The 9,189-nt window shown below is 34.6% G+C and overlaps 1 pseudogene; it reads right to left on the bottom strand.

Moving 5' to 3' along the window:
- Positions 1–2,439: 2,439 nt before the first annotated feature.
- Positions 2,440–2,935, bottom strand: LOC111817915 (annotated as a pseudogene).
- Between the last annotated feature and the right edge of the window lie 6,254 nt (positions 2,936–9,189).

Below are 9,189 nucleotides of genomic sequence, written 5' to 3'. Positions count from 1 at the left end.
AAAATATTCTGTACTATGCTATAATTTATTTTCAAAAAGAAAATGTGCTGATTCTAAATCAATTCCTTATCTTACAAAAGAGAAAAACTAAGATCTAAAGAGATTAGATGAGTTTCACAGGACAACATAAATAATGAACAGACAAGGACTGGAATCTCAGGCCTCCAAATCTACATCTGCTCTCATCTAGTGTTTTGTTGTTTTTCTTCATCTCTACAAGACAGAAATTTATCAAATATTTCTGTTTACTCTTTCTAACTTGCCTTAGTTTATCCATAGCAGCATAAACTTACTATTAAACTAGTAAATCCACCAAATTATGTGGATGGAGCGAGTAAAAACAAACTTCTCTCACAAATTTTTTGAAATCCTTTCATTCCCTAAGAAAAATAAACCTTCAAATTTTTATTCTGCCAGAACAGATTAGAAGATACAGATACAACTACAAACACACTCAGCCACTTTATCTTTGATGAAGGGGCCATACATGTTAACTGGAAGAAAGACAGCCTCTTTAACAAATGGTGCTGGGGAATGTGCCTTTCCAGAGGCAAAGACTAAAATCACAACAATGTCCAGAACCATGCATTAAACTAAATTCAAAATGGATCAAAGATCAAAATATTAAAACAGAAACACTAAATCTATTAGAAGAGAAAGTAGGTAGAAATCTTGAAGACATAGGGGGAGGTAGAGATTTCATGAATAAAAACCAACTGCATAGGAAATACTTCAACGAATCAACAACTTGTATCTCATCTTATTAAAAAGGTTTTGCACATCAAAAAAAAAAAAAAATTTCCAACATAGTAAAAAGAAAATCCATGACTCGGAAAAAGATTTTCAGCCAACTGTCCCTCAAACAAAGGACTTCTATCTAGAACATATAAAGAATTATTGAAAATCATCCCCTCAAAATTCAAAGAACCAATCAAAAAATGAACAGCTGAAATGAATACACACATCTTGGAGGAAGAAATACAAATGGCAAGTAAATATATGAAAAAGTGTTCAATAGCATTGGACATTGAAGAAACACAAAGCAACACTGAGATTCCATCTCACCCCAAAAAGAATGGCTATCATCAATCAGTCAACCTATAACAAATGCTGGCAAGGCTCTGGAGAAAAGGGAAAACTTCTCCACTATAGGTGGGAGTGTAGACTGGTACAACCACTATGGAAATCAGTGTGGAGATTCTTCAGAAAACTAGGGTGAGTGGTCCCATTCAATTCAGCTATTGTTCTCCTGTGTTTTTCCAGAAGAACTGAAAACATCATACCACAGTGATATATGTGCACCCATGTTTATAGCAGCACAATTTATAATAGCTCAATCCTAGAAACAACCCAAATGCCCATTAACCAAGGAATGAATAAAAAAGTGATATTTTTATAGAATGAAATAAATCTAGACAAATAGGCTTTGCATCTGTGAACTGTCTTCTGGAGACTTCTACCTGTTAGGGGAAAGAAGCTGAATGCTGGACAGAAACTTTTGAAAGTTTTATAGTCTAAAAAATATAATTGCTCTGGTAATATGTCCCATATTTTATTTTTCTTATTTTTTGCATCATGTACCACATTTTAGTTTAATACCTGAAAGTGGTGAGGCCTAGAAATAAGTATAAACTACAGGTAGTTCAATAGGCAACTCCATATCATATTAATTTATACAATTCAAATGAGATGATGTGGAACCAGTGATTCCCTAGCTTCTTGATGAAAGAAAATACACAATTAGCCAAGCATAGGACTTCACATTTTTTCATATACATCCTATAGCACAAGGAAAGTAACTGGATAATTTAATTAAATAAAAAGAAATAAGAGAAAATAGACTTATAGTTACAGTGATGAAAAGCCAGACAATGAAAATCAAGATATGTAGGCCTTTATTAATGTGTTCAAAAGCATCAGAAGATTGAAAGCTTTGACAAACAAAAGCAATTGTAAAATAAAACCAAGAAAAATTTTAGACATAAAAAATACAATAACTACTATTAAAAACTATATGATGAGTTTCAGATGAGATTATACACAGCTGAGAAAAAAGATTAATGACCTAGAAGCAAACTGTAATAAAACAATCAAAGTAATGTATAGAGAAATAAAACTATGGAAAATGTAGAGAGAAGGATATAAGATGATAGTGGAAAACTCTAACCAAAGACAGAGAACAGAAAATAAATGAGGTAGGAAGATGAAGGAATTGCAAAGTTCCCAAGCAAATCTCATCTTTCAAGGAAGGTTAAACCCTTAATATTTGCAATATCTTCTGTAGAAATCAATACTAAAAGAAAATAAAATGATAGATTTCTCAGTTACAATCCAAGAATGCTATAATTTTATAATTAGCCTAATAGCCATTTTCCTGAATTTCAAAACAAGCTGTGGGAAGTATTCTCCTAAGAAACTACTTTTTTTGGACATATTTTTTTAGCTAGGTGGACACTCCACAACATCGTTGTTGATGTCATCTATGATGTCATGAGGGTGCCAGCTGTCAACATTGTAGCCCACAGATTGGACAGTCCCCAGGATCTCTTTAATGGTTCCAGAAAGTTCTCCAGCTAAAGACTGGTGATGCATCTGTTGGGCAATGTTGGCAATCTCATCAAAAGTGGTATTTCCACTGTGTTTAATATTTCTCTACTTCTTTCTGCTCTTGGTGGCTCCTTGAGGGCTTTGATAATCAAGGCAGAGGCAGAAAGCACCACCTCAATCTGAGCCTGTCTGTTCTGAATAGTCAGTTTCACCTTAGTCCTCAAGCCCTTACACTAACCAGTTGCCTTGGCTACATCATCACACACTTTGTTGGAGACAGACCCAAGGGACCAATCTTGAGGGCCAGGGCAGAAGTGTCATTGAGTTTGCCACCAGGGCACCTCAGGTACACAACTTTGATCTCCTTGGGGTCAAACTTGGGCAGCATGGTGGAGACTGCTAGTGCAGGATGAACCTGGATTTGGGATGACCAAAGAAAGTTGTGCCTTAGCCTTCTCCTAGCTGAAAGCCTAGGAAACTACTTTTAACTAAAATAAATTAGTATTAAATATATGGTCATCATGTTAGTATGTTTTATTTTGTTAATGACAAAAATTTGTTATGTTCTTCTGAATGAAATAGCTCTTCAAGTATTGTATTTTTTGCTTTAGTATATGAAAACATGACAATTTATTAACCTTTAAAACTCAAAGCAAAACATATCTTACAATTGCTTTGATAAACCTTTAAATATTACTTGAATTTTAAGGAATAAGATGTAACAAATATTTGGTATACTTAGTATTTTTATAAAAATAAATGTAACCAAGAAATAACTGAAGGTAGGGGAATTTTTTCCCAGGGATATGGTACAATTAGAAATAAACTCAATCCTTGCAAAAAGCTTTATTTGTAAAAGACAACCTTTAATATTCAAATGTTTAGTTCATGAAGATATTCTCTCAAAAGCTGTTGATAAAAATATCCCAATCTCCAAACACTACAGAAAGAGGCATCATGTAAGAGCCAATTAACCTAAGGATTATTTTGAATTCTATTTGATATGAGGTTGGATGTAGTGGTTGAACTCGTGTCCAGCAGTGTGTGCAGTTGGGGTTGCTGGAGATCCAATCAGAAATTGCTCAACTCACTTAACAATGAATATGCCTGGTATATACTGTTTGGTGTCAAAGCTAACTTGAAAAGATTCATTTACTTCTACAAGGTGAGTCATTTACTAAACAGTTTGTAGTTAACTGAAGTCAATACGAATAAATCTTTTCCAATATTTTCTTAGTAATATTCATAACCCAGACTAATTCACAAGGGGGAATATTTTTTGCACACCCTGCCTTTAAGCAACTGGTCTATTTTGATCAAGGTTGGTGAAATTTGTTCAATAAAATAATACATAAATAAAATGACCTTCATAATTCCAGCACATTACAGAGGCTACAGATTCAACATTCTTACCTGGTTAACTGGATGATGTGAACAACAGCTCTTTTGTATCATATGGTATTGTTGTTATTGTACAGAGAATAAAATTTAATAGTGCAATAATTACAGAGGGAGCTCTATGAAAACAATGACTTAGAAGACTATTTAACTAGGAAGTACTTTTCCCTTTGGCAAAAGAAAATAGAATGGTGAACAGAGAGAAAACAAATACAAAACCTAGCCGAAGAACATAGTTCATGTGATTATTAACAGATAAGAGGTCAATGACACTGGATCTAGGACCCAAAACAAGGTTTGCAAACCAGAACAAAAGTCAAGCTAAGAAAGATAAATACCCCTATTTAGAGTCTTTCCACACATTTGCACAAAAATATTAGCTCAACAAGGATATTGGCCAATCTTTCTCTTTTATGAAAGGAGAACTGACTGATACCATTGACTTTAAGATGACATCAGTGTGAGTCAATAGGTTACTCTGTGTTCATCAAGCAAGGGCTCCTAATTGCCAGTTGGACAGTGTGAAAACAGTGTTTTCTGAAAATGAATGGCTAAATGAAGTTCTCTAATCAAAGAACAGATCCTTGGAATATCATGATAGAAAATGATAGGTAAAAATATGAATGAAAGACAGGTAATTTGGCTCAGAGGTAGAATGCTAGGCTAGCAAGCTGGAAACCCTGAGTTTGGTCCTTGGTACCAAAAACAAAAAATAAACCTCCCCTAAAAATATGTATTAATGAACATATTTTTCCTATCTTCTTGAGATTTTTTAATTATTTGATGGTGTAAGAAAAATGTTTCAACAATTCCATGGGTAGGGAACTAAGCTGTTAACACACAGGCCTTTAGAGAACACTTACCTAAGCCATAGCACTCTGGCTCTGGTCTCAAGAACCTCATGTCCATGTCATAGTGCAAGATGTATTCACCTCCATCTTTAAGAGTTTTCTAAATTTTAACAATTCCAACATTGCCCAAAATCTCTTCTGACATGCATGGCAAACTCCTATTAGTGAGCCTCTGTAAAAATCAAAAAGAAAGCTATATACCTCCATCATATAATCTCACAGAGTAAATATTCCTATTCCTAAAGAAATACATAGAAAGGAGAGCTAGAAGTAAACCAAGACTATAAGCTAGCATGAGGAAATGCAAATAATAAATATTTTAGCTCCATTTCTAACATCTGGATCACACTATGGCAGTGTGTGAGATCTAAAGGTCTTGGGTAGTCCTGTCCCTACAGCCTAACTGCCTATAACCACAGAGTCTTCCTCTTGATCCAGCTTTTCACTGCCTGGGGTTTTCCTCAGCAGATATGCTATGTTCCAGGCATTTTTAGCTTTCCAGGTTCTCCACTGAAGCTTTAATTTTACTTTCACATGTTCGCTACTAATTGTCCTATCAGAGAAGGCTTTCAGGGCCTCTGACTCTACCACACACACACTGCATCGTCTTCCAGACTTTCCTTTGAAATCTCTATGGAAGCCTCATGACTCTATAACACTTGCACACTCTATTGCTGCAAAACCAGCACCAGCTGGACAATGCAAGATGTTTACCAGTGTTAGTTCCACTGGTGTCACTTGAACCATAGCTTCAGGGGTTTCTACTGCTAAACACAGGAAATTTAATATGAAGGAAACAGTTTCTTTGGTGGCATATGTGAATGGGTTGATGTAAGGCACTCTTTTCAAAGGAAAGTGTTTGAAATGAATTTGTACTTTTGAGTATTTAATAGAAGGGTCTTCGTAATTCCTGAAATCATTCAAATATCTTTCCTATGTTCTCAGGCAAAGTACTAAGCTTCTTTCTAAAGATGACAGTATTTTTAGCAATTTCACCCTTCTTAGCAATCTTTAAACACTTTCCTTTTCTAGATAAAATGCAAGTTTTCCAAATCTTTCTGTTCTGCTCCTCCTTGTTCCTAGTTCTTGCAGTAAAATTGGCTAAAAGCATTCAACAATACCCAGGCCACTGACTGAATGTTGTGTTGCCTTGAAATTTCTCCCACCAGATAAGCTGCTGTTAAACTCAGCCTCCCACAAAATCTCAAGTCATGAACAAAATGCATACCAATTATTTGCCAAAGTACAGCAAGAACAGCCTCTAATTCACATCCCAGTGAAGTGTCTGTTTCCTCTTAAACCTTGTACCTGTTTTCTTTTTCTATCAATGGCCCACAACATAATAACTACTGTTGCTTTTTATTTTATTTTATTTTGAATAATAACCACTGTTAATTAATTGGGTCTTTTTTCTCTTTTTGAAACATTAAACATCAATAGCCAAACACCATGCTTTTATTTTAAGGATTATTTTTCCTCTTCAATAGCTAAAGGCTTTATGACTCACCAAGGATGGACTCTGACTCCCTTTGCTTTAGATAAATGTTTCCCTGACATTCTTAGCCCTGTCACACAGTTCTCTCAACTGTCCTACTGTCTCACTAGACTCATGAGACCTGATTAAAATATGTGGCAAATGTTTTCTTAAAACATTTGTTACAGTAAAAGACACATGCCATTAACCCCTTCATTAACTCCCCCTCACTTCACACACATCCATGCCATCTTTCTTGCCACTTTCGGAAGCTGTCCTAGAAGTCCTCTTCTATGGGTGTCTTTATGAGGTATGATAAAAAATACAGTAAATGCCACCAAATGCCATTCAACCAAGAGACAGGCTCATAAAAGTATCACTGTGTGTCCTAATTTATCTTAATCACTGGAGTTGGCACTGTGCTACTCCTGGTTCTTCCTCAAAGTCAAATGAGCATTGAAGGTAAATGTTTTGAATCTATTCCAAATATCGAGGTAGCTAAGACACCACAACTAATGACCCTCATGAAAAATGACTCCCAAAACTGCTTCAGAAAATGGCAAGAGTGACAGAATAAATATGTTTGAAGGAAGCATGGATTGCTTTAGGTGGGTAAATGGCAATGTGTCTTTTACTGTAATTTTTTTTTAAATTTAAATGTCCACCATGGATTTTTTTTATCACATCATGTACTCAGCCTGCCTGAATCCTGAAAGAGAACAAAGCACAGGCTCAAACTAGTGCCCCGTTATAATGAAAGATCAAGAAAAGGGACAAAAATTGGATTCATTAAACCCTCTCATGGGTTTTGCATATTTCAAAAGAGAGCAACTAAAAATGGTAACATGTTGGCTCAAACAATGAAATGCCTAAAACCAAACTTCAGGAAGCAGAAGAGGAAATAGTTTCCAAATTTTTCTATCAACTTATTCTAAAAAGGATCACAAAAATAGGCCCTTCAAAAAATCCTGACTTTCTGACTCACATGGTCAGTAAACATATAAGTATATGATACAATCTCCAGCCTCCTCCTAAAAAGCCTACAAGGTACCCTTTCCCGTCCTGTGACATCCAAATATCTATATTCTCAGCAAAATGGTCAACATCTTCCACAAAGAAAATCTTTACATAGGGTTACTATGGTAAATTTAGAATGAAAAAACAATATGACATCCAAGTTTAGCCACTAATTTCTCTAACAATCAACACTGCTTTCTAATACCACCTGTAGTTTCTTTCATTTTCAGCCAAACTCTCTTTTGAAAATAACAGTCTTTTCTCACTTGACTGATTTTACTTTCTCACTCTGGGATTTGTGAAAATCTTTCCTCTGGACATATTTTTAAAGCAACCTAAGATGATTCTGTATTCTACTTTTAGAAGTCTTGTTTTTCAAAATGTACAGACAATGTTTGATCACGTCCTTGTTAGAGGAAGCATTTTGCAGTGTGGGGCACTGAAGTGTACAGAGCAACACACTGGGCTCTCAAGGTCAAGTAGCATCTGCTTTCATTTTACAGAAGGGAACAAAGCACCAGGAGGGGAAGTAATGTGCTCAAGGCAGAGTGATTTTGAGCCTGGCCCTATCAAATTCTAAACCATATTCCATTTCCACATGCCAAAGCCTTCCATGACTCAGAAAGTCAAAGCATTCCATAAATAGTTCTCTCCATGCCAACCTTAAAAGTAGTTTTATGTTTAGCAATCCATTTTCTAACACACCATTTAATGGATACTCATATATCCACTGTGTTAAACAGGCATTGACAAATAGAATTCTCCACCATTTATCTCATTTGTGTCTTTTTTTTTTTTTTTTTTTTAGTCTCAGAAATGTCGAGTTGGGGAATTAATTCAGACTTCATTACAAAATCCTAGTCTGCAACATAAGCTTTCTCCTGAAATTGTTTGAGAGTATTTAGCCAGGTAACAGCTATTAATTTACAAAATAGTGTGAAAGATTTCAAATCAGCAGTCTTAATAGACTGCTTCTATCTAGACGGTAGATTTGTTACCTCCTTCAACTAGTTGGAAATTTTTCTTGATGTATGATATGTTAGTACAATTCATTGGGAAAGCAATGAACCCTAGATTCTACAACAGTTTGATAAGTTGTGCTGAAGTGGAAAATTAACAGTAACATAAATTGATAAAGACTAATCAGACATACTGGTTGAAGTATGAGGCAAATATTTGTACAGTCAAATATTTGCATAGAACATGCCTGGAATTCTGGTTATGTAACTTTTCTACGTAAACTCTCCTAAATTTTGATTTGTATGAAGGAATGTTTAAACAGTGAGATCAGTTTTACTATCTATGAAAAATGTGTATACAAGAGCATAAATCATTAGGAAAATATTACCTAGAAAAAACTTAGTAGCTGCATACAAATGCATTCCACTGATTCTAAACCCTGAGTCATTTGCAACATACAAAGGTTGCTAGCTCTAGCAAGCAACTTCCACATAAAGCACAAAGTGGCCAACTTCAGGATTTGTACAGAAGCCTCATCACCTATTTGAGTGCATCATCATTTAAACAAATGAGTTATGTAAAATAACTTATTTTTATTTTTATTTATTTATATTTTTTCTCATTTTTAAAATGAAATATTTCTTAATATTTCTAAGAAAACTTATTTTAGACAAAACAAAACAGTCGTCTATAAATAAAGGATGATTTTGTAGTGCAAAAGAAAGAAGACATATGAAAAAAAGATAACTCATTTTAAAATAAAAAGTTTTTTTATCTTGGGAACAGTTCTTCGTCACATCAACACATTCTTAGTGAAAAGGAATGCTCAAATTTTTCTTTTTTTTCCCATAATTTTATTGATAAACAACTAGCAATGAGACAGTTTCTACTCAAATTGGTAGGACAGTTTCAATAATTAACACATTGCATACATTCTTCCTA

This window comes from Octodon degus, unplaced genomic scaffold (genome assembly GCF_000260255.1).
Source record: "Octodon degus isolate 3935 unplaced genomic scaffold, OctDeg1.0 scaffold00074, whole genome shotgun sequence".
In the NCBI taxonomy this organism is placed as follows: Eukaryota; Metazoa; Chordata; class Mammalia; order Rodentia; family Octodontidae; genus Octodon; species Octodon degus.
Note: the sequence above shows the minus strand (reverse complement) of the source record. Positions and strands in the feature narration are given on the sequence as shown.